The sequence below is a fragment of the Lissotriton helveticus genome, chromosome 3_2 (genome assembly GCF_964261635.1).
Source record: "Lissotriton helveticus chromosome 3_2, aLisHel1.1, whole genome shotgun sequence".
NCBI lineage: Eukaryota > Metazoa > Chordata > Amphibia > Caudata > Salamandridae > Lissotriton > Lissotriton helveticus.
This window is the reverse complement of record NC_136062.1, coordinates 261,337,647-261,361,308: the sequence shown is the minus strand read 5'-3', so window position 1 is coordinate 261,361,308 and position 23,662 is coordinate 261,337,647.

Genomic DNA, 23,662 nt, shown 5'->3' with positions numbered 1-23,662 from the left:
CTAACACCCCTCCCTGTTAAGATGGCTACCTACTGGTAAGTTTGTGGAGAACAATGCAATGGCTGACACATGGTGGGTGTGGGGTGGAGTGTTACATCCTGCTCAGCTTTTGGACTAGGGTGCCTGGTGGGAGTTGTAGTGCTGGTTGCCTGTACACATGCCCCCATAGAAATATTGCTAGCTACCTTTGGAGTGAATCAGAGGGAGTAAATGTTGGATCTGTGAGACATGTATTGGGGAGAGTGTGGTGCACATGAGTGCATTTGGGCCTACAAGGTGTCGCTTTGTAGTTGTGCAAGACAGTACATAGCAGGGTAATGATAGCCATTTGTTGGTACTTACCTGCCTCCATTCCCCCGGGAATTCCTGTGAGATTCTCTGGATGCAGTGTGGAAATCACCTTCTCCTCCCATACAGTGAATGTTCGCAGTGGAATGGGAGGGCCACCGCCAGTCATCTGAGCCAGCTTACGGTTCTTGTAGGTATGCTCTTTCACCTTGGTCTTGAGGTCATTCCACCTCTTCCTGATCGCCTTGTGGGTGCGCGGGATGGTCCCTACTTCATTGACCTTGTTGATTATCCTTGCCTACATTTGATTTTTGGTGGCTAATGGTGTCTGTTGACCAGGTTTCCAAACAAATGTTGTTCTACTCTGATTATCTCATCTACCATCACTGACAACTCATTGTCAGTGAATTTGGGCATTTCCTTCTGTGACATGGTGTGTGATGTGCAAATGGGTTAAAGGTGCGGGTGTGAAGGTGGTAGTAGTGGTGTGTGTGGTGTGTGTGTGGGTGTGTGTGGTTGTGATGGTGTGATGTGTGCAGATTTGCCTCTCCTTTGTGCTGTGGGGTTGGGCCTTCAGTTGTGGAGTAGTGCAAAGGATTCTGGTCAGGGAAGGGGCTGGTTTTATACTTGGCTATGTGGGTGGGCCAAAATGAAGTATTCCTGTCAGGTGTGTTGACCTGGGATTTGTATTTTTTGGTTGCCATGGGGATGTGTCATTGGGGTGTGTTAGGTGTTTTTTGAGGCTGAGCCAGATTAATGGCCACACTTAGTAGCCTTGTTGTGTGTTTACTTTCGACCGCCTTTACTCTTTGGGAGTGACCGCGGCGGTCAGAATACAACAGCCCTTCCGAAGTTTCTCCCATTCATCAATAGTTGGGATCGCGGCGGTCGGAAACAGCTGATCGTTCAACTGTCACTGCAATTGTATCCTGATTTTACGTAATATCAATCCGCTGGCGGTGCGGCGGTTTTGGTTCTTTCCGCATCAAATCTGACCACTGCGGACGGATTTTCACCTGCTCCCCACGCTCCTGGATTTTTCTGGCGGTTCATCCTAATCTGACCTCAGGTTTTACCGTGGTACATGCAGACGGTTAATTTCCGCTACAAAGGCGGTTGGAATGGTTTTCCGACCACCATCCTAATCGACCCCTATATGACAGCACTCTAGCACAAAAAGAAAAAGCAAACAATGCAGTGTAAGGATGGCACAATGCCTTCCAAGCCACATTGGAAGGGGACAGCCAACCCTACATAAAAGTATAGAAGCTACTAAAAAAAAAAAAAGCTATCAAGAGCTCAGACCAGAGCAATTCCTCACAAAAATCATGTCAAAACTAAGTAAACAAACTAAAACAATATATGAATATCTACAACATAAAACACGACTATTTGCAAACACCAAAGGTCTAGAATACTTAAGACATGTCAGCCAAATCTATACTATAAAAAGACAACAATAATAAACACCATAAACATTTAAATCTGCAGAACATAAGTCTACTTTTTAAAAAAAAAGAATAATTATAACCATGGGCCTCATTACGATCCGTTCGCCATCGTTTCGGATTTTCCCCCGGCCACCTATGAGGGGGCCTCTCCACAATCCGAATTACGATGCGACCGCCACCATGACGGATGCATCACCTATATGTTGCATTGTTGTGGGGCTGTGGGCAACAACCCCTGCCAAAATAAAAACTATAGGGTGCAGACACATCCCTGTACTACATGGCAGGCACTATGTGGTGCCTACCACATGGGGCAGGGATCTGTAGGGGGCACCGTAGGTGCCCCCCATGGTACATACCCGCTACGAGCCCCTCAATCTGTTTCCGCTAGCCGTTTTGGAGAAGACTGACCACTGCAAAATGACCGTCGGAAAGGAATATCATAACCCCAATGGCGGTGCCTGGCAGGCACCGCCACAATGCTTCGCAATGTGAGTGCTACGATAGGCGGTTGGAAAAGGAAAACGACAGCGTGTCAGAATCGAGGCGATCTGTCTGTCGACCACCACGCTTCACCAACGCTTCCCCATGCCATCATAATATGGCAGGCGAAAAAGCGCAGTGCTATGGCGGAGGGCCCAACACCGACAGGCCCCATTTCATGTAAAATATAAAAAATAACACAAATATACATTACATATTATAATTATTACATTTAATAAAATACAACTAAATCAACGTAACCAAAAACATTTCTCACCCATAAATAAATAACGTACAGTTATGTAGCAGTAGAGGATGCGGGAAATCCAATAAATCCATAGAAGATAACCCAAAAAAGAAATCCATAACTCAAAAAACAAATCCTAATATAAAATGCAGAAATACTTCTGTACAAAAAACTGTCCAACGGCGCAATCCTGTCAATAACGAAACCCTCAAAAACCAGAACATTTTTGTAAATAAAAAGCAAAAATTAAACTGTAGAAAAAAAATTCTCCAACGACGCAATCGTCTCAATAATGAAACCCTCAAACACCAGAAAAAGACCTTTAAAAAAACGCTTCAACAAACCCGAAAAATAAAAGGAAATGTAAAAATTCAAGTTTTCAATAAACAAAATACATTTGTAAAAAAAAAGAAAAGGGTTGAGACCACCATCCGTTCACAATCGGGAAAACCTGTAAAACAAATAAAACAAAACCCACCCACAATATAAAGTACAAACCCAAAAACATTAACATTAACAATAAACACAAAATACCACAACTAAATACACATAACTAACACTACATAATACTCTTTTCTAATCCAACACTACGTCAAACACATAAAACACTCAACTACCAAATCAACACCTTACTACACCAATAACGAACAAACACGCTTCTCACAAACTTAACTATACTAAGACTACCTCGCCCCTACCCTAAAACTACCTTAAAAGTTAAATAAAACAAACTTACCTTAAGCAACAAACGCAGCTCCCAACCGCGAGGTTTCGTCTTCAAAAATGACCTAAAAATAAAACAGATAGATAGAAAAGTGAGGAAACTAGAAAATAAATGGTGGCATAATAAAAATGAAAAAAGACTTACTTCCCAAGGAAAACAATGGAGAAATAATATTAAAATACAAAAAAATAAATCTATATTTTTATATACTGTAATGAAAACTTACAAATGCTCCAAAAATATGCAAAAAAAGTAACACATATATTGAACATTATCTTATCAAAAAACAGACATATTATATTTAATATAAATAAATGTATGTTTATTTCATGTACTGTAAATTTACTAAAAATATTACAGTGCATAATGAAAAAAATATGTGAAAATATATATTTGTAAATTATTTAATGTATTAAATATTATTTTAATAAAAAGTAATATTCAATATACTAAATGATACATTTGTGAAATGCATTTTATATAATTGTATTACAAAATAAAATTATATAAAATATATTAAAACATTGTTTAAAAAGTACGTTTATGTTTATTTTGCCATAAAAAATAAACAATGAAAGTCAAATTGTTTAAAATAAATAAACTATTGATATATTTACTTTACTATTACATGACTATACTTCAAATAATTTACAATTTTTTAATTATGTTTAGAGATATATGTATATTAAAAATATTGTTAATTTTTCAATTCTACATTAAAAATGTATGTTAAAAACAATATTAATTTTATAAATCTACATGAAAAATATATATTAAAAAATATTATTTTCCAATTCTACATGAAAAATGTACATTAAAAATATTGTTAATTTTCCAACTCAACATAAAAAATGTATGTTAAAAATATATTATAGTTTGTAACAAATTTTTTACAGCATTAAAATACTGTGACTATGTTTTTAATACTGTGAAATAATGTATAAGAAATGCAAATGAGACCTAATGAACTGTATAAAAAATGTTAAATGTGTAACAAATACAAATGTTTACAAGAATAACTAACATACTTCTCCTTTCTTATTTAAAAGTACATACAAAATAAAAATAAATAATAACTGATACACAATACAAATGTACTATGTCTAACTCCAAACCAACAAAACTTTAGGAAAGTGTAGGATAATAAACCTAATTCAATTACTATTCCCACTCCAAAACAAAATAAACTCAGGGAAAGTGCTGTGTAATAAAACATAATAAATTACTATTCCAACTCCAAAACCAACTAAACTCAGGGAAAGTGCTGGATGAAAAACCTAATTAAATTACTATTCCAACTCCAAAACCAACAAAACTCAGGGAAAGTGCTGGATAATGAAACTAATTAAATTACTATTCCAACTCAAAAACTAAATAAACTCAAGGAAAGTGTTGGATAATGAACCAAATTAAATTACTATTCCAACTCCAAAACAAAATAAATTCAGGGAAAGTGCTGGATAATAAAACATAATAACTTAGGGGGTCATTAGGATGGCGGTTTCCAATCGGGTAATAGGACCGCGCGCCATAAGGGCGGAGGTCCCGTGGGGGCCATTAGGATGCGCCCCCCCACAGTGGCGGGCGCATCCTGCATTCCTGTCATTGTGACGGGCGGTGCACTCAGCACCGCCCGCCACAATGCCAGGAAGGCATGTCGTGCACTTCCATGCACAACATGGCAGGCACCGCGCAGTGCCTGCCATGTTGTGCATGGAACTGCAGGAGGGTATGGTACCCCCCCATGTGCACCCCCCACCCCAGAGTCCCTGGGGGTCCGCAACGGCCTCCCGCAGTCTATTCCTGCATGCCTTTCCGTGGCGGCAATGCCGCCATGGAAAGGCATTTTCCACACCTATGGGAATATGGCTGGCTTTGTCTGACAGACACCGCCACCATATTAAACCCTTTTCCGCGGCGGATGGTCTTTCCGTCCGCCACGGTCCCCCACCATAGTAATATGGCGGGGGAAATTGGTGGCGGGCGGGGAAGGATCTCGGGCAGATCGCCACCGCAATGCGGGCGGTGGCGATCCGCCCAAGATCCTAATGGGCCCCTTACTATTCCAACTCCAAAACCTACTAAACTCAGGGAAAGTGCTGGATATTAAACCTAATTAAATTACTTTTCCAACTCCAAAACTAACTAAACACAGGGAAAAGGCTGGAGAATAAAGTATAATAAATAACTATTACAACTCTAAATTTATGATCAATAAAATAATGTTGTTATCAAATGTATCTTTATAAAACATTTAGAAATTTAAAAAATAATAATATTTTCCTATCAATTATTTTTGGGAGAAATGAGTTACAATAAATATAGAAACATTTACTAAAACATAAATATAACCTCAAACTTACATTTTCAAATTTAAAAATAATTTACATTTTGCAATTTCTATTTTTATAAAATTATTTTTTAAACTACTTCCTACCCTTATTCCCTATAAAATCAACATCATACTACTAAATTCTCTCAAAAAAATGTAAACAAATTACAAATAATATTTTCTAATTACTCCCCACCCTACTTCACTATAAAGAAAACGTGCTAAAAAAAGTACAGATTTTTAAAAAATCCTATTTTAATTAAAAAAAAAAATACTCCACATACATATTCCCTATAAATACATCTCTCTAATAAATATTTGAAATATTAAAAAATATTTTACAATTATTTAGATTTGTTTAAATAACTCCCCACCATTATCCCCTATAAAACGAACATCCCACTCTGAAAACTTTAATTATTTATTTTAAATATTTATATTTTATACCAAAGTTTTTCTAAAATATAACAAAAATGTAAGAAATATTTAAACTTTAATCCTACATTTTTAAATGACTACCCACCCTTATCCCCTATAAACCCAACATCCCGCTCCTAAAATATAATTAATAAAAATAAAACAAACTTTGTAAAAAAAACAATTTATCTATAAAGCATATAGTAACTTCTACTAAATTATTAATAATAAAATACTAACATTAAAGAAAAAAAATCCATATGATTTACAACAATATTTGTGACATCGAAATTTACAAAATCGATATTTTTTCATTACATAAAATTCGATATTTTTAATTACGAAAAAACTTACCTCGATATTTTACGCCATCGATATTCTTGAGTCGTCATTAATGCAATTAGATATTTTCACGTCGATATTCTGTTTCTGCACCCTTTTCGAAGACCTGGAAGGATCTGTCCCTCGGGAACGAAGCAACAAAGCAGATATTTAACCAGAAACTCACTCAGTCCTTTAACTGAAATAGGTAAATATTCTGTCCCAGATTTACCAGCAGTTTGCATCACTTTTGTGACACAACCCTGGTAGAAAGTGTTGGGGTGAGATTTACTATCCAAGGCAAACTAGGATTTGCGTTGCAAAGTATCCTAAATGAACACAAACTTGTGATATACACTACTTTGCGTCAAGGAGGTAGTTCCATGGGTGGAACAAAGGTATTCATATGCAACCACTTAGGGGTTCTGATGCAACACATATTACGACTCATTGAAGCATGTGTAACAAGGAAAAACATTTTAATTTCTCCCTAATTTTCCAACTTTGCATTTGTACTGCATTGTACAGCACACATACAAAGTGGGAAGAGTATTAAAGGATACTTTTTGTAATGAAAGGGTCTGCTTCGAGTAGAAAACCTATGCATTAGAGAATGTACACACAATTTCTATATAGCACAAGGAGGTATACGTTGGGGTATTGCATCCAAAAGTGCACCAGCACCGGAGCAAGAGAGATAATGCAGCATTTCTTAATAGATATGGCAAGTTTTTTCTCTCTCCCTTTGATGAAGCCTCACATCAAATATTAGTGAATATGGGTCTATGTGTGGCCAAACATAGATACACTATTTTAGACATGCTCTCATTTGTATTTTAGTATAGTTTAGTATTTCTATTACCCATACTACTCCTAGTGGGGCACTTACCCACATGGATAGTAAGCTACACCATGAAGCTTGTGTGGTTGTAAGGTGTTGTTTATTCTGGAGCATATGTGGGAATTGTTTTCACGTCGTGCATGATGACCACTTATGTGTGGTTATTGTGTTAAGGGATGCTGCACATGGTGGTGTGGTGGGTAAGGGCATGTAAGAGATAGATGCACAAATTATAACTGTAATATGGTCTTAAATATGGCATTATTCTACACAGGCAGTTAGGGTATAGTACATCGCACAAGGACAGAAATTGTTTTTTTTTTACATTGTTGGTGCTTTACAACCATGAGGCTCAGATACCAAAAGTCTCATACATAAAGAATACAAAAAACGCTTATGTGTAGCACTAACAGTTTTCAGTTCCAAACAAATTCCATAATTTCCAATAAATTGTTGGAAGAGAATACTTGTTTAACCCATTCTTCTTAGATCCCCAAATTAAGATAATGTCAATCCTCATCCATGTCATGATCTTGGACAATTTCAAAGAGGGAGGCAGAGGTGGGTCCACAGACTGTAATAAAATGAACTGGAATCTTAATTCGAAATTCCTTAACACAATTCCATTGCAGGAATCAGTTTGCTGCTATGATTCATCCAAGATGGTGCTTACTGTGGACAAGGACGGCTCAAAGAGAAAGTAAAACAAAATATCAAAATACTTGAAAATCTTATCACATGAGCTTTTGTGGTGGCAGTCATCTTTAATCTTCAGAATAAAAGGAGAAAGTAAAGAGAATTAAATTGCTTCCCAAACATGCAGTTGGAGACTTGGAACCTCGGAAGTATTTGGACCCATGCTGTGTTCTTTTTGTTCTTTATGTGTATATTTTAAAGATTATTTCATTATGAATAGTAAGGGGTCTGTTAAGATGGCGGGGGCAATCCGACCGCCATCCATGCCTGATTGACCCCTCGTCATATTAGTATGGCTGGGGTGTCCGCGGCGGATGGAAAGACCGGGCAGAAAAGGGGCATATTATGGCATATTAAGGGGCATATTATGGTGGCGGTGTCTGCAAGACACCGCCATCTATATTATGATGCTGGCGAAGAACAGCCTTTCCATGGCAGCAAGAAAGGCAGGCGGTTCTTGCTTTTGGGGCCCATTGTAGGCCCCCTTAGGGTGTTGGGGGTTAACAGGGGGGTATCTGTGGTACCCCCCTGCATTTGCATGCACAAGGTGGCAGGCACCGCGCAGCGCCTGTTACGTTGTGCATGCAAATGCACAACATGCATTTTTTACATCGAGGCGGGTGCTGCCGCAATATAAAGAATGCGGGATGCATCCGCCAGTGTGGCGGGTGCATCCTAATTGGAATGGCGGCACCGCTGCAACTTCGGCGATCGGTCCCTGGCCCCGTTGGAACCCGCCCGCCATCATAATGGACCCCAAGGGTTTTTTCTTACCCTGCGGCAAATACATAAAAGAGCGGGGGTACTGCCACCCCCAAAACTCATGCTACCCGGGGAGGACTGCCCCCCCTTTGCTACGCCACTGCTTGTGTTGGCATCTCTCTGTGAGCGTGCAAATAGCGTAGCAACCTTCCTTGGCCGTCTCTCTGCTGTGGACACCTGCAAACACCTTCCCCCAGCCCGAGGCACTGCGTTGTTCGCAGCAGCCATCTTGTGTTTCCCGGAAGCGTCTGGGATCTATCGAGCTAGCACATAGAATTGTGTGATGATTTTCTCCTGCATGCTGGCTTCTCTTTATCACTGCAAGCCGGACAATATTATTTTTCATTACTGGACTTATTAACTTGCTTTAAGTCTTAGCTTCTTTATTAATTCACACCAACATTTATTGTAATTTTTTAAAAATATCTGAAGGTTTACTCCTGTTATGTTCCCAATCAAAGATGGCCTAACTTATTTTGAGAATACCTCTCATCCTGTTTAGCTCTATAAAGGGGACATCTATTTTTAGTAGAATTGCATTCACAGTTGTTCTTACTTGATTGCTTGCTCACTGGGCTCTGGATTTTCATCTTCTCGAGTGCCTGCTTGTTTTTTCTTGCTTTTGCCTTGCTGCTTCTACTTGTTAGCTAGAAGGTTTTTTTGGTCTTCAGTTTTGTCCTTTCTGATGTTGTTTCTGGAGGTAGTAGACCTTTCCTGAACACAAAGAGGACTCTCCAACTGTCACTGAGAAGACTTGCTCTTGACAGGTTGCAATGTCAGCGGAAGCAAAGATGGATCAAGTCCAGGTATTACTGACAGCGGTAAACAACCTGACTCAATTCAAACAACTCATCATTATATCAAGGTCAAATAAGAACAAATGTAGATATATCGCTAAATAGTGTAGTCTGAATTGATGTCCTTCCACCTTATATATTCATAAGGAAACGTTTGGGGGGACACCTTGATGCACATAGTCTATGTCACATGTCAGACATTCTTAAACTTAAGTCAGAAATTTCAATCTCTGATAAGATTTAGTATAAAAGGACTGCTACTTGACCTTGGAGGAGAGGTACTTCACCCAGATTATCGCGTAAGATTCTGCCTTAGACGGTCTCACCCACTGCCACCACACTTCGAAGATGCTACATCTCGCCTGATGCTGTTAAAGCTAAGTCCAAAAGGAGGGCAGCTGCCACAACGAATGCTTGCCCTTCACAGGGAACCCTGCCTTCATGCCTCTACTGATAATGACAGCTCTGGTGTCAACAAGGTATGCAGTGCATCTCTTCTCCCTATGAAAGTCTAGAGTGTAGGTCTACTTATCATGCTCTCCTAGTGTAGCGCATAGTAGTTGCTGTTAGGGTTTAAGTTTCAGATAAAATTTTAATCACGTCAGAAATGTTAATTTTATTCTTGTTCACAACGTGTCTTCTTGCTATTTTTATGATATCTTGTATGGTTATTTTAGATGTGTTAAAAAATAGTTTTGTCCCTTTGGAATATATGCTTATGGTAGAAGGTGTCTGTTCTTCTTAGTGCTGTATGTCAGTGTGATACTGTGAATGAAGAACTAGGTCTGTTTCTGTTACCACAGCGCCCCTGATACTGTTGCAGGGATTTTTAGCAACCCAAAAGCAATAACTCTATTTCAGCAATGTACTGGGTAGGGCTCTGTGGGGCTACAATAACCCGTCTTTCACATTCAGCGCTGGTGCATTGAACTGAGATCACCTGTGTTGCCCGTGCAAACCTTGTAGAACCACGTCAACATTGTAGTTTATACAAAACTCTGGCTGATTTGGCAGAATTTAATCGACTGGAACTCCCAGAAACTAAAGGCCTTTTAAGACACTTGATAGATCCATTTTACATTTGTAGCCCCACATTTATGCAAATGATAGTTCTTAGGTGGGTTTTGTTGTCAGCAATAGGCATGGGCTATGCTTTTAGTTTCGGACGCTAGTCCACTTCTGGACAGTTTTTCTGATTTCCTCACAGAATAAAAAATAAATGTTCCCGGTTCGTGAATTACAAGCAATATCTCCCGTTTTCGCGACCTGCACTCGGGTCTGGCGGACAGCACTCAGCGGCTCTCCCACCAATCGGAGTGCCCATTAGGGCTTAGTGGTCCTACCTTTTCCTTGTCATTATCACCCCACATGGGAATTATTGTTACAGCGAACATCGGTTTTAGACATGAAAGCTAAGGATCGATATTGCTTGTGATTAATGAACCGGGAATATTGATGAAGAATATTATCAAAGCGTTTTTATATCCATTTTTTCAATGCTTCCACTTGGCTGTATACCATCTGAGATTATATTTGCCCTGAAGAAGTCCATTGTTATGGACAAATTGTGTTGGCTGTTTTCACTGCTTATGTGTGATGCTTTTTAAAGAAAAGAAAGACAAGAACTACATCCTTGTTCGGGTTATTGTTGTGGTGCACCTCTACGCTTTACATTTTCATTTGGAACTGGATGAGCAGCAACAAATTGAAGCTCAAAGCCGAAAAGACAGAGAACTTAATAATAAATAATCATATCAACCACTAGCACTTATTGGCCACCAGAGCTAGACAATCCCCTTTTTCAAAAACATCAGCAAAAAGTTTGGGGGTTGTGGTAGACAATCACTTCACATTGACATTTCAGGTGGGAGCTGTTACGGCTAACTGTTTTTTCCTTTCACAATCCATTAGGAAATTGGCATCCATTCGGCAGGGAGAGCCTTTAAAAACAATCATTATGGTGAATATCATATAAAGTTTAGATTATGCCAATTCATTCTACTTCCGGCTTTCTGCCAGTACCATGCAGACACTTTACAATGTCATTTGTGACCTGCATTTGTATACACACCTTTGCAGCAGGTGCTTGTAGTATGTGCACACACTTGAATGTGCATGTGTTGAATTGTACTTTCGATACACAGGTCAGGTGCAATCTTTATGGTCCGCTAGGTTTGTTCTATGGTTACCATTTCAAATAAACTTGATAGTGTTCTGGACCTCTTGTTGGGAGAGCACAGAACCATTAATACAGCAAAGAAGTTGAGAGTTGTCTCCATAATTGCATATTCTAGAACCTTTTGTGGAAAACCCTTATATAAGAGGTCTGATACACACATTAAAAATGTAGTGAAATGGAGAAGCCCTGAGGGACTTCACACATGAACTGTGGAGTATCCGAGCTGAACTGCTTCAGTTAGGTCCCTTAGAAAGGAGACAAATCAACATCAGTCCGTACCCCTCAAACCAGCCACCCTCAACTGATCGGCTAAAATCATATAGATGTATCGGAGGCAGTGGTCAATTTCAAAAGAACCAGGGTAGTCACCTGGGAACTGCTACTGTCCAATCTAAGGTCATCAACTTTCAAGAGCATAACTGACTCCGTACTATGTACTCTGTAGAACCTGAACTGTAGTATGTTTAGGACGTTAGGGATCACAAATGGCCGCAAAGTTCCTGGTCTATGTACGCTGTATGATCTTTGTAGAATATTGCAACAAAGCGATTGGATGACAATTATTCATGGTCTAAGGGCCATCTTTATAGAAGTAGAAAGACCACCCCATGGTTAGATGCTTTCAGGACTACACCTTGAGCTAGAGATGTATTGGGGAACTCAAGAAGCAGCCCTCTAACTGCCTTGGCAATTGACAGTATAGTCGCCCCAGGGCAGGGGTCCATTGGAGATCCTGACTTGATCTTCCTCATCAGTGTATGGAGAGTGGCTTCTACAAAAAGAGTAAAAGAGGAAAGGAGGCAGGCATTACAGTTGTTAGCGCAAATCTGGGAATATATATATATATATATATATATATGTGTACCAAGTATGTTTTGTTGAATTAACTTCATTTTGTTTGTAAAGTAGACATTTATAGAATTGCAGAGCTCCTTTGATGGCTCGAGATCAAATAACACTGTTAGACCTGTCATCCTTAGGGTGGTCTTTTCCTAGACTTTTTACCTTTTGCATCCATGTTTGCTGATGCTTTTTGATGGCCTTAGGACTTAGCACTTTACCACTGCTAGCCAGAGCAAAAGTGCATGTGCTTCTCCCCTAAACATGATGACATTGGAGTATACCCGATTGGCATATTTGATTTACTAGTAAGCCCCTTATCAAAAGTGGAAATCCATAAACCCAGGATCTGTGCTTCAAATGCTACTAGTGGGCCTGCCGGACTAATTGTGCCACCCACTTAAATAGCCTTTCAAACCTGCCTCAGGCCTGCCACTGCCATACCAGTGTGTGCAGTTTACTGCCACTTCAACTTGGCATTTAAAACTACTTTCCAAGTTTCAAACTCCTGTTTTACTACATATACGTCACCCCTGAGGTAGGCTCTAGGTAACCTAAAGCATAAGGTACCTTGTAAGGACAGGGTAAGAAAGGTGTGCTTAACCTTTACATGTCCTGGTAGTGAAAAACAGCCTATTTCGTTTTTCACTACTGTGAGGCCTACTCCTCTCATACGCTAGCGTTCCAAATTCCTTAATACACTTTTAAGCTGTATTTCCTGATCAAAGAGGAGTAGCTTTATCATGTTTCTTATGTTCAGAATGGTAATGATAAATCCTTTTTACTGGTGAAGTTGGATTTAACATTACTGTTTTAAGAATGCTAATTTTAGAAAGTGGACATTTCTCTGTACTTACTGCTTTGTGCCGGACAGTCTGTCTCCAATACAAGTCTGGAGTGGGTGACAGCTGCACTTTGTGCATTAACTCAGGACAGGTACAACACGAGAAAGATAGGTGTGTTTGAGTACCCATCTACATACATTTGCATTCTAATGGCCTCGCCTGCAGTGGTTGCTCCTCCATAGGGGCATGGGGGTGTCGCCCCACTGCTTTCTCACAGTGCGAGAAGCAGAAACATAAAATGGTAAAACTACCATTTTATGTTTCTGCTTCTCGCACTGCGAGAAAGCAGAAGTGCCTGGTTGTGGGCGGACGGGTGGGCGGTCCTGCTCGAGGGCTTGCCCACTGTTGTGGGCCCTGACTGCTTTGGTCGGCCCCAGGCCGACCAAAGCCGTCATGCGCACTCTCCCTTTTTATCTATGCAGGCTGCACATAGCCTACATATAGAAAAGGGCCTCCCATTAGGTGCCAGGCATGGGCGCTGTGCACATGCACCCCCCCAATCACAACGCTGCCATTGCAGCATTGTGATTGGCAGAGGGGAGGGAAACTGCCTGTTGGTGGCTGCTCCTGTTAAGGACTGGAGCGGCAGAAAAAGCGCAAATCGGGACCCGGCCAGCTAGCAACCAGATGGAGGCGGGCCTTGGTATCCAGGGGTGCCTGGCAGTGATCTATTCTGGTGCCTGTCTGAAGGGGCTGGGCTGGCCCTGTTATCTAGAGGAGGGTTGGCAGTGCCTCGCACCCTGGTGGAGTGGGCCCTGATAGCGCATCCAGTGCTGGGTGGCCAGCTTCTGGTACCCTGATAGAGGGGTCAATCCTGGGATACAGTGGAGGGTCATCAGTTCCCGGTTCTCTTGTCCAGAAGGAGGGGGCGGTAATCGTGGTACGTTGTCGAGGTGTTCTGTTCCGAGGGCTAATATGAGTTCTCCCTTTCTGCCCCGGGGCTCCTGCCCCACACAGGTACAGTGGACTTGTCTGGGCTTTCTGAGCCCTTCTTCGCAGGTCATTAGCTTCCATTTATGAAAAAAAAGAAAAAGAAGTGAACTCCACCCAGCTGAAGCTTTGTGCTCATAATCCATAGAGAGGTTTGGCAACTTCGCCCAGGTGTGTCCCGTTGCATTGCTCCCAGAGTCACTTCACGCACGCCTGAAGCGTAATCACTTACCTGGGTTACCTGGGTACGCATTCCTCCCCCTCCCTCTCCAAACGAGCCATGTCAAGGCCTGAGCTCCTGTGGCCGTGTCAGAACCACCATGGCCGGTCTGGGAGGGCCCCGGGTAGGAGTCCTTCAGAGACCCTGGCCCAGCTGTTCAAGGACACATGAACCACAGAAGCAGGGCCCTGCAAGTGCAAGCAGCACTTGGTTCAATGCAAGGGCTCCCTCACTAGTTCCACTGGTAAAATCACTATGCCCCTTTAATTGGTGCTAAAAATGGCCTGGTTTCTTCGGCGCATAATGATGACACCATCTCCGATATTACCAAGGGATGCAGCGGCTGAGGCGGCCTGGAGAAGGTAAGTTTAATTTTAAGTTAATTAAAAGAAGGATTAGTCATGCATACACAGCCACATGCACACATACACACGCACAAAGCCTACACACACTCAGAAACACACAGACGCACATACGCACAGCCACCACCTAAGGTGTGTTGTATGGAAGTTCTCTCTCTGTTCAGTTCCTGTGGCCCTCGCAGGTGTGTGGAAAGTGTGTGGTATAAAGTCGGCCTTAAGGCATGAACAGTAGTGGGCAAAGGATTACTGTTACTGTCCCACTAGCTATAGGTTGGAACTTGTGACTGTCATTTTTCAACAACATCCTTTATTTTGCAGGGTCGAAGTTTCAGTGCTTCAATTGTTAGGAGTGATTGCAATGAATGAGTGACTACAAACAATACTCCCTGCATATACTGCCTGCTATGTTTTATAGGATTCTGTTACTGTAATTCTGTACCATTTTATGGTGGAAGGTTGCTGTGTTATATAATATGGCAGCATTTGCCTGCCTTGCATGTGCTTCTGTAACTGAAGTATTGACTCAAACCATCTACATAACCACATGCACTTTACTCTTCACAGTCAAAAAGGATGTGGGCGTTGGCCTAGACTAATTATTAATTAGTTTAGGCCAACCTTCACCTCATTTTTGACTTTTAAGAGTAAAGTGCATATGTTCTCAAATTTGTTTGAAAATGCACCATTTGCCCACTCATTTTTCAAACTTTTCTCAGGGGAGAACCCCCTGAATCCCCCTTAGATTTTCTCGCATCGGTGTGCTCCACCACAAATTTTATGCGCACCACTTTCAAATCTCAACAACCGCCACTGCTCGCCTGGGCAGGATGGAAGGGAGGGACTGTGTCCTATCCCTACGCAAAGGACTGATTACCCCCTGTAGATAGCCTGGCAGACAGGACTGGGTTGAAAGGGATCCTTGTGCACTTCAGAGAGCTTGATTGAGTCATTGAAATCCTTATGAGGCTATAGTTTCTTATGGGCACATCTCCATGTCTCCTTTACTAACAAGCGCCAAGGTAGTACCTCGACACTAGCTTAGAAAATGATATGATTACTCCATCTAAATCCATTTCCATAATCTCTTTATTTTTTTTTACAAAAAGTGTGTTTCTGAACTACGGTCATGTATTGATTACAGGGGTTTATATCTAGTAACTGTTAAGGACTGCTATGCCTTGACACTCATTTCTGATCTTCTATAGGCTGTTACGGGGCTAAAATATTCACCAGATTGAATTTGAATAGGGCCTGTCAGCTGGTCCAGATCATATCAGGTGATGAGTGGAAAACAACATTCAGAATACCTTTTGGCAATTTAATATCCAGAACCTAAAAAAACATTTTTCTAATTTTCAGTGAGCATGGTGCGATGTTGTTCAGCCTCTAAAATACCCCTGCTGTTTTCCAGCATTTTAAGAATGCTATCTTTTGTACCTTGATCCTTCAGACAGTGGTTGTCAACTCACATGCCATCCTTGGTTTTTTTTTCTAAAGAACCATCAGATCTGCTGTCTCATACTAAGCAATTCCTGCAGTATCTGAGATAAAAACAATCTGCTGGCTAAACCTAAAAAGTGTCTGTCTGGAAATGTTTTAGTAGAATATTTGCCTATATCCTTGCTTCTGAAGGATAACTATAGACACTATTACTGTTCAAGCTATTCAAGCTTGGTCCACTCCCACTTTGTAAAAGGAAACACAGAGTTTTAGGGCTTGAAAATTATTATAAGGAATTCATGAAGAATGTATCTAAGTTTGTGTCTCTGATCACCTATGTGCTATAAAAAAAAGCAAGACGTTTTAAAGGTGTCAAAGTGCCTCCCTTAGTCTTTCAAAGGATTAAGAAAGAATTCATTCAAGCCTCCGTATTACAACAATCTGATGTTTGTAAGCCCTTTATTCTTCTGACTGACGCCTCAGACCTAGCTATGGGAGCAGTCTTGGTTCAGCCTGGTCAAGATGGAGAAGAACATTCAACCGGCTCCTTTTTTTAAAAAAAACCTCCAGCAGAAATAAGTATTTCGTGGTGGAGAAGAACTTTTGGCTATGAAGGCAGCCGTTATTTAATGGCGGCACTTCTTAGTGGGACCTCAATTTCTAGTAACTGTCAGCATCAAATGCAGAAATCTTCAAGTTCTCCAAGACCCTCCATTTCTGTGACCACCTCCACATTTCTTGAGTCAATTCATCAAGGACTCAAGCGATTTACTCTCCAGAACATAGAAAAACGTTTTTTTCATGTTCAGACAAAGAATACCAACGGTTTCATTTATGTTAAAAAAATCTCTTAATTCTTTTTTGAAATTCCCGAAAAATCTTATAAAGAGGTGCAAGGGTTGCAGAAGAGTGAGAGGCTCATTTACATATTGGCAGATGGCCCGTTGTTCCACCAGGGCAACAGAGTAAATTAAAGAGAGTAGTTAAGACGACGCTGCTTACAGTCCTTTGGGAAATAATCAAAACCCTATTCTATCAATATCCTGCAATCAGTCTTATTATTTCGGGAGAATTTAATATGCACATGTCTACCAAGAACTCCGGGGACTCAAAGAAGGCAGATACAGTTCTATCTAAGATGTTCAGCTACCAATTACTAAAATGTGAACTTAGACTGCTATACGAAGATACCAAATATGATATGGCTAGTGCTCCAACTTTTAAAAACTCATGACAACACTCTACCATTAATTATATCATTATTTCAAATGAATTGTCACTCAATCTTATCGTGTTTCAAGTGGACCCTATAGTGGAAAGTGACCATAACCTCCAATCGATTACATTATCACTTGCATTGGATTCTTTACCAAAATCAAGAACTCTAGATTCAGGGTCTGTCACTTATAATTTGAAAAGGCTGGCATGACATTCAGCAAAACAAGAGGAGATTTTGGCCTTCATAGATTCAACAATTGAACTGCCACTTAATGAGTGTCGACATGGGAAATCAATAGTAGAAATCTGGCCATGTCTTTGTTCTTCATTAGTGGATCGCTTTCTGGCAAAACCAACATCTGGGGGATATACAATCAATGCAAAAAGGAATATGTGGTACTCACACAGGCAACATCTCCAAAAGAAGGCAACGAATAAAGCTTCCCGGGCAATTTGCAATCAATCAAACACTGTCGCCAAAATCACTAATTTGTCCTCATTAAAGCGTCTAAGAAAATCTTATAAAAATGAGATTTGGAAGGCAAAAAGGGCACATCACGGAGGACTGTGGGCAAAATTGCATCAGCCAATAAAACTAACAATTTGAGAGCATTCTGGGGTACCACCATCACCGCATCAGTTTGGGAGTCTTTTATTTCAATTTTGTATGGGGCCTCTAACACTGAAGTATGTTTGCCTGATTTGCTAATCTACATAAGCAGCTAGAATAAAAAAAAGCATGTGTGATCAACTGTTAGCATTTGAGTCACCGCCTGAGGATATGGTAAAAGTATCAATAAATATGATCAATTCAAACGGAGTGCCAGGCCTACATGGGATCCTCAATGCCGTGTTTAAAGCCAAAATAATTTCAAAAAGGGGGTGGTGATGGACAGAGTATCTGAGTTAATCAGAACACTCCTACCCAGTCAACAGATCAGGGCTTGATCCATCACCGTTTTTTAGCTCACTGCACCATCCCAGTTCAGAACCTGGCTATATGCAAATTAGTCTGTCCCTGGCCCAGTGCATCATGGGAACAGGGCAGACCAAACTACCAAGCCAATTCTTCACTGGAAAGGAAACAAGCTTCCGGGGACCGGTTTCTGGCATTACAGCCGTCTTCGGCCCGGCTTGCTTGAATCCTGATGGTGCAGTGAGCAAGAGACTCATGTCTGAGCATACCCTTCCACACTCATGGTGGCCAAAATAATTTCAAAAAGGGGGTGGTGATGGACAGAGTATCTGAGTTAATCAGAACACTCCTACCCAGTCAACAGATCAGGGCTTGATCCATCACCGTTTTTTAGCTCACTGCACCATCCCAGTTCAGAAACTGGCTATATGCAAATTAGTCTGTCCCTGGCCCAGTGCATCATGGGAACAGGGCAGATCAAATTACCAAGCCAATTCTTCACTGGAAAGGAAACAAGCTTCCGGGGACCGGTTTCTGGCATTACAGCCGTCTTCGGCCCGGCTTGCTTGAATCCTGATGGTGCAGTGAGCGAGGGACTCATGTCTGAGCATACCCTTCCACACTCATGGTGGCCAAAATAATTTCAAAAAGGGGGTGGTGATGGACAGAGTATTTGAGTTAATCAGAACACTCCTACCCAGTCAACAGATCAGGGCTTGATCCATCACCGTTTTTTAGCTCACTGCACCATCCCAGTTCAGAAGCTGGCTATATGCAAATTAGTCTGTCCCTGGCCCAGTGCATCATGGGAACAGGGCAGACCAAACTACCAAGCCAATTCTTCACTGGAAAGGAAACAAGCTTCCGGGGACCGGTTTCTGGCATTTCAGCCGTCTTCGGCCCGGCTTGCTTGAATCCTGATGGTGCAATGAGCAAGGGACTCACATCTGAGTATACCCTACCACACTTATGGTGGCCAAAAACGATTCATAAAAGGGGGTGGTAATGGACAGAGTATCTGAATTAAGCAGAACACTCCTACCCAGTCAAAAGATCAGGGCTTGATCCATCACCGTTTTTTAGCTCACTGAACCATCCCAGTTCAGAACCTGGCTACATGCAAATTAGTCTGACCCTGGCCCAGTGCATCATGGGAACAGGGCAGACCAAACTACCAAGCCAATTCTTTACTGGAAAGGAAACAAGCTTCCGTTTAAAGCCAAGACAGATATATGTCCAATTCTTTTTATCACAATTATTTAAAGATATCGTAAAATCTAATTTGGTCCCCGAATTTTGGCATGGTAGCATAAAACAGCCACTCTATGAAAGTGGCTCACCTGATAATCTAGCTAATTATAGGTTAATTGCACCAACCGATGTAGAGGTGAAAATCTTTGCAACCGGTCTACTCAGGGACTTGGAAGAATGGGCGACGAAAAGGAAAGTAATTCTCATCTTCCAAACCGGATTTCGAAGGGGCAGTCAACAATAACAAACCTGCCATTACTTACATTGATGGCAGAGAGAGCAAAATACAAAAAACAAAAGCTTTATATCTGTTTTGTAGATCTACAAGCGGCCCTTGACTATGTTCCTTGCAAACTACTTTGAGCAAAGTTATCAGTATGGCATGGGATTTACCAAAACAGCTGCTAGATATGATCGTGATGCTAAATTAGAATTGTGTCCATGCAACTCAATTTCCGCATAGAGCACCCTGCACTTTATGTTTTTTTGTAAACTTTACCTTAACCCGGCTACGTACTTGCACCGTCTTTTTATCCTTTTTATGGCCGATTTACTGTATTATCTGCAAAATGTCTAAACGCACTCTCCAAACGTTGCGGGCCTTACTGTAAAATACTTGCAATACGCAGACAACACCATATTGTTAAGCCACATGCCAACAGGGCTCAAAAGATTGATAGAATCATTTAACCACTATGTTTTAGCAAATGGTCTTCAAATGAATACTAAAATAACAAAAATTATGAAGACAGGATCAACTAAATTGGATATGAATTATGGAAAATCAATGGGTTATCAATCGAATCAGTAAAGCAGTATAAATACTTAGGAATTATGTTTGATGATTGAATGAGTTTTAAACAACATTTTGATAACCTAAAGGCCAAAGCAACATCACTCTCTTTTGCTTTTAGATTATTGAGAGATAAACTACTATGCCAGAGTCACAAGGATTTACTGAATGTAATGAAGGCAAAACTGATTCCCTCGCTCACTTATGGTTCAATAATTTTAGGGGGGAACAATAGGAAGCTCCTCGATAAATTCCAAATAGAAGTTATTAAATCAACATTTAGGGTTTGAAGAAACGCATGGCATGCTAATGTCAGATTAGAGTTCGGCCTGTAAAACCAAACCTTGGTGAGACAATCAGCGTTTATGAAATGTTTATTTTCGCTTTATTTAACAGATCCCGGCTCTCTTGCAGAATGGAGCCTTGAATAGGTTCCTTTTTTGGGGGGTGAAAGAGTTTTTCTTTTTTTTAATGAACAATACAATATTACCCTCACCATGGGAGTTTATTCACGTGGGCAGATGGACAAGTCAGCCTCTGACAGCCCTTACTCTGCAGGGCCGACAGAGGGAGTTAATAACGACGGAGACGAAGTAGTCTCCACCGTGAATAACCCTAAGGGCTGCCTGCATTTAAATTTAGCGGGAGGACTGCATTGTTGGTGATAAGGATACCCTGTTACCGTTGCAACAAAGTATTCTTACCACCAATAACTAAATCGGCCCCTAAATCAGAAAGAAATTCTGGTGGCCATCGATGCGCCATGATCTAACAGGATTCATAAACACTTGAGAAATCAGTCCTCAAAATACATCTAAAGCACAAAGAAAAGCAGAATTATCATTACTACCTGACATTTCCTTCAATTCTAGGGAAATTATCTCTATCAACTTTATATTGGATTTACCCACTATGTTGGCTAAAATGTTATCATGCTTATTTTCCTCTGTATAACAATTTTTTGGGAGTTTCTTTTGTGGCTATTATTTAGCCGAATAAAGATTTTTGACTATGAATATGACTAGATATGATCATATTGTTATATTCAAATATGTGTGTGCAGGTTACATTGGGAGATGGAGGTTATACCACACGCCGCCTGGAAACACATACTGGGCAACGTACTAGTACCCTCTTTTTATTCTTTTTATGGCCGATTTACTGTATTATCTGCAAAATGTCAACACGCAGTCTCCAAATGTTGCGGGCCTTACTGTAAAATACTTGCAATACGCAGACAACACCATATTTTTAAGCCACATGCCAATAGGGCTAAAAAGATTGATAGAATCATTTAACCACTATGTTTAAGCAAATGGCCTTCAAATGAATGCTAAAATAACAAAAATGATGACGATGGGATCAACTAAATTGGATAAGAATTATGGAAAATCAATGGGTTATCATTCGAATCAGTAAAGCAGCTTAAATACTTAGGAATTATGTTTGATGATTGAATGAGTTTTAAAACAACATTTTGATAACCTAAAGGTCAAAGCAACATCACTCTCTTTGCTTTTAGATTATTGAGAGATAAACTACTATGCCAGAGTCACAAGGATTTACTGAAGGTAATGTTGAACTGTATTTTAAAATGACCCACATGACTCCATTTTGTGTTGCCATGCTCTCGGCAACCTGGTGAAGAATTGCTTTCCACGTCCCTGTTGAAACTTGCCCAACCCTCCCCGCTCCTTGTGGTCAAGCCGACTCCAAGAAGCTGCCTGTGTGCCTCACCCCCCCCAGTTGTGCCAGAGACTCAGTCACATCCTGTCCATTGTTGGCAACTCAGCCTGTCACCACCAACTGCCCTGTGACCACACCAACCGATAGAGGAAGCATGAGGCTGTGCCCTGTGACCACACCAACTGATAGAGGAAGCACGAAGCTGTGCACTGTGACCACACCAACTGATAGAGGAAGCACGAGGCTGTGCCCCATGACCACACCAGTTGGGCAAGGAAGCACGGGGCTGCGTACATTGTGCAATCAGAGACAGATGTCCCCTGGCCACGATTGCCCCACACAAGACTGATGAAGAACTTGTCAGATAAGGAACTTATCTGAATAAGGAACTTGTACTGTGCAAATGGGCGTGGCTAGCGGTATAAATATGTGTAGGCTGCGGAGTAAAGCAGCAGTCTCCGTAGAATTGTCTTTGTACCATTCTGGGACCCTGTCCTTAGCTCGAGCTAATAAATAACTTGCTTCCCTCCACGGCTGGTTGTCCTGGTCTCTTTGGTAATATATTTATGCAGGAAGAACCCGTAGATTCTAAGGTGTCCCCTGCACCGCTGGTTTTGACTCTCCTAGTGGGGAGGGGTCTCCAAAAGCCGGTTCTACAGTAATGAAGGCAAAACTGATTCCCTCGCTCACTTATGGTTCAATAATTTTTCAGGGGAAAGATAGGAAGCGCCTCGATACATTCCAAATAAAAGTTTTTAAATCAACATTTAGGGTGTGGAGAAATGCATAGCATGCTTTTTTTAAATTGTTTTATTTAATAGAGTTTTATATAGCGCTGACTAGACCCGGAGGTATCAGAGTGCTTTACATGAGAATCAACAATGTAACAGAAAAAGTTCAACAATTACACAATAAATCCCAAAAAATAGGCAATACAATTAGGAGAGGAGAGAAAGGAGAGAGAAAAGTAGTGGAGGAGGGCAGGGGAGGTGAGAGAGGGAGGATAAGGGAAGAGACAATAAGGAGAGACGAAAAGAAGTCTGTCTAAAGACCGACTGGGTAGGTGAAGACCAAGGAGGGAATCCACGGCCCATCTCTCCTATAGCTAAACCAGGTAGCTCCATCGGGCATCAGACAAAAAAAGTTCAGTCTCAGGTGTCGAGGGAAGAGGTTTGTCGAAAAATGGAATGGGAGGGAGAAACGGCAGAAAGACGAAGGAAAGTCTGCCCAAAGACCGGCTGGGTAGGTGACGGTCTAATGTCAGATTAGAGTTCGGCCTGTAAAACCAACCTTGGTGAGATAATCGGCGTTTATGAAATATTTATTTTCGCTTTATTTAACGGTTTCCTGATCTCTTGCAGAATGGAGCCATGAACAGGTTCCTTTCTTGGAGGGGTATAAAAAATACAATATTCCCCTCATCATGGGAGTTTAATCCCATGCCAAGGGAAGCATTTAGTAGTTTTCATTGCCCCTTACCACCAGGGTCTTCCTGATGAAGACGGGCAGTGAAAACTGACCTGTCATTCCACCCATCTAAATCACGTGGGCAGATGGACAAGTCAGCCTCTGACAGAGACAAACTAGTCTCCACCATGATTAACCCTAAGGGCTGCCTGCATT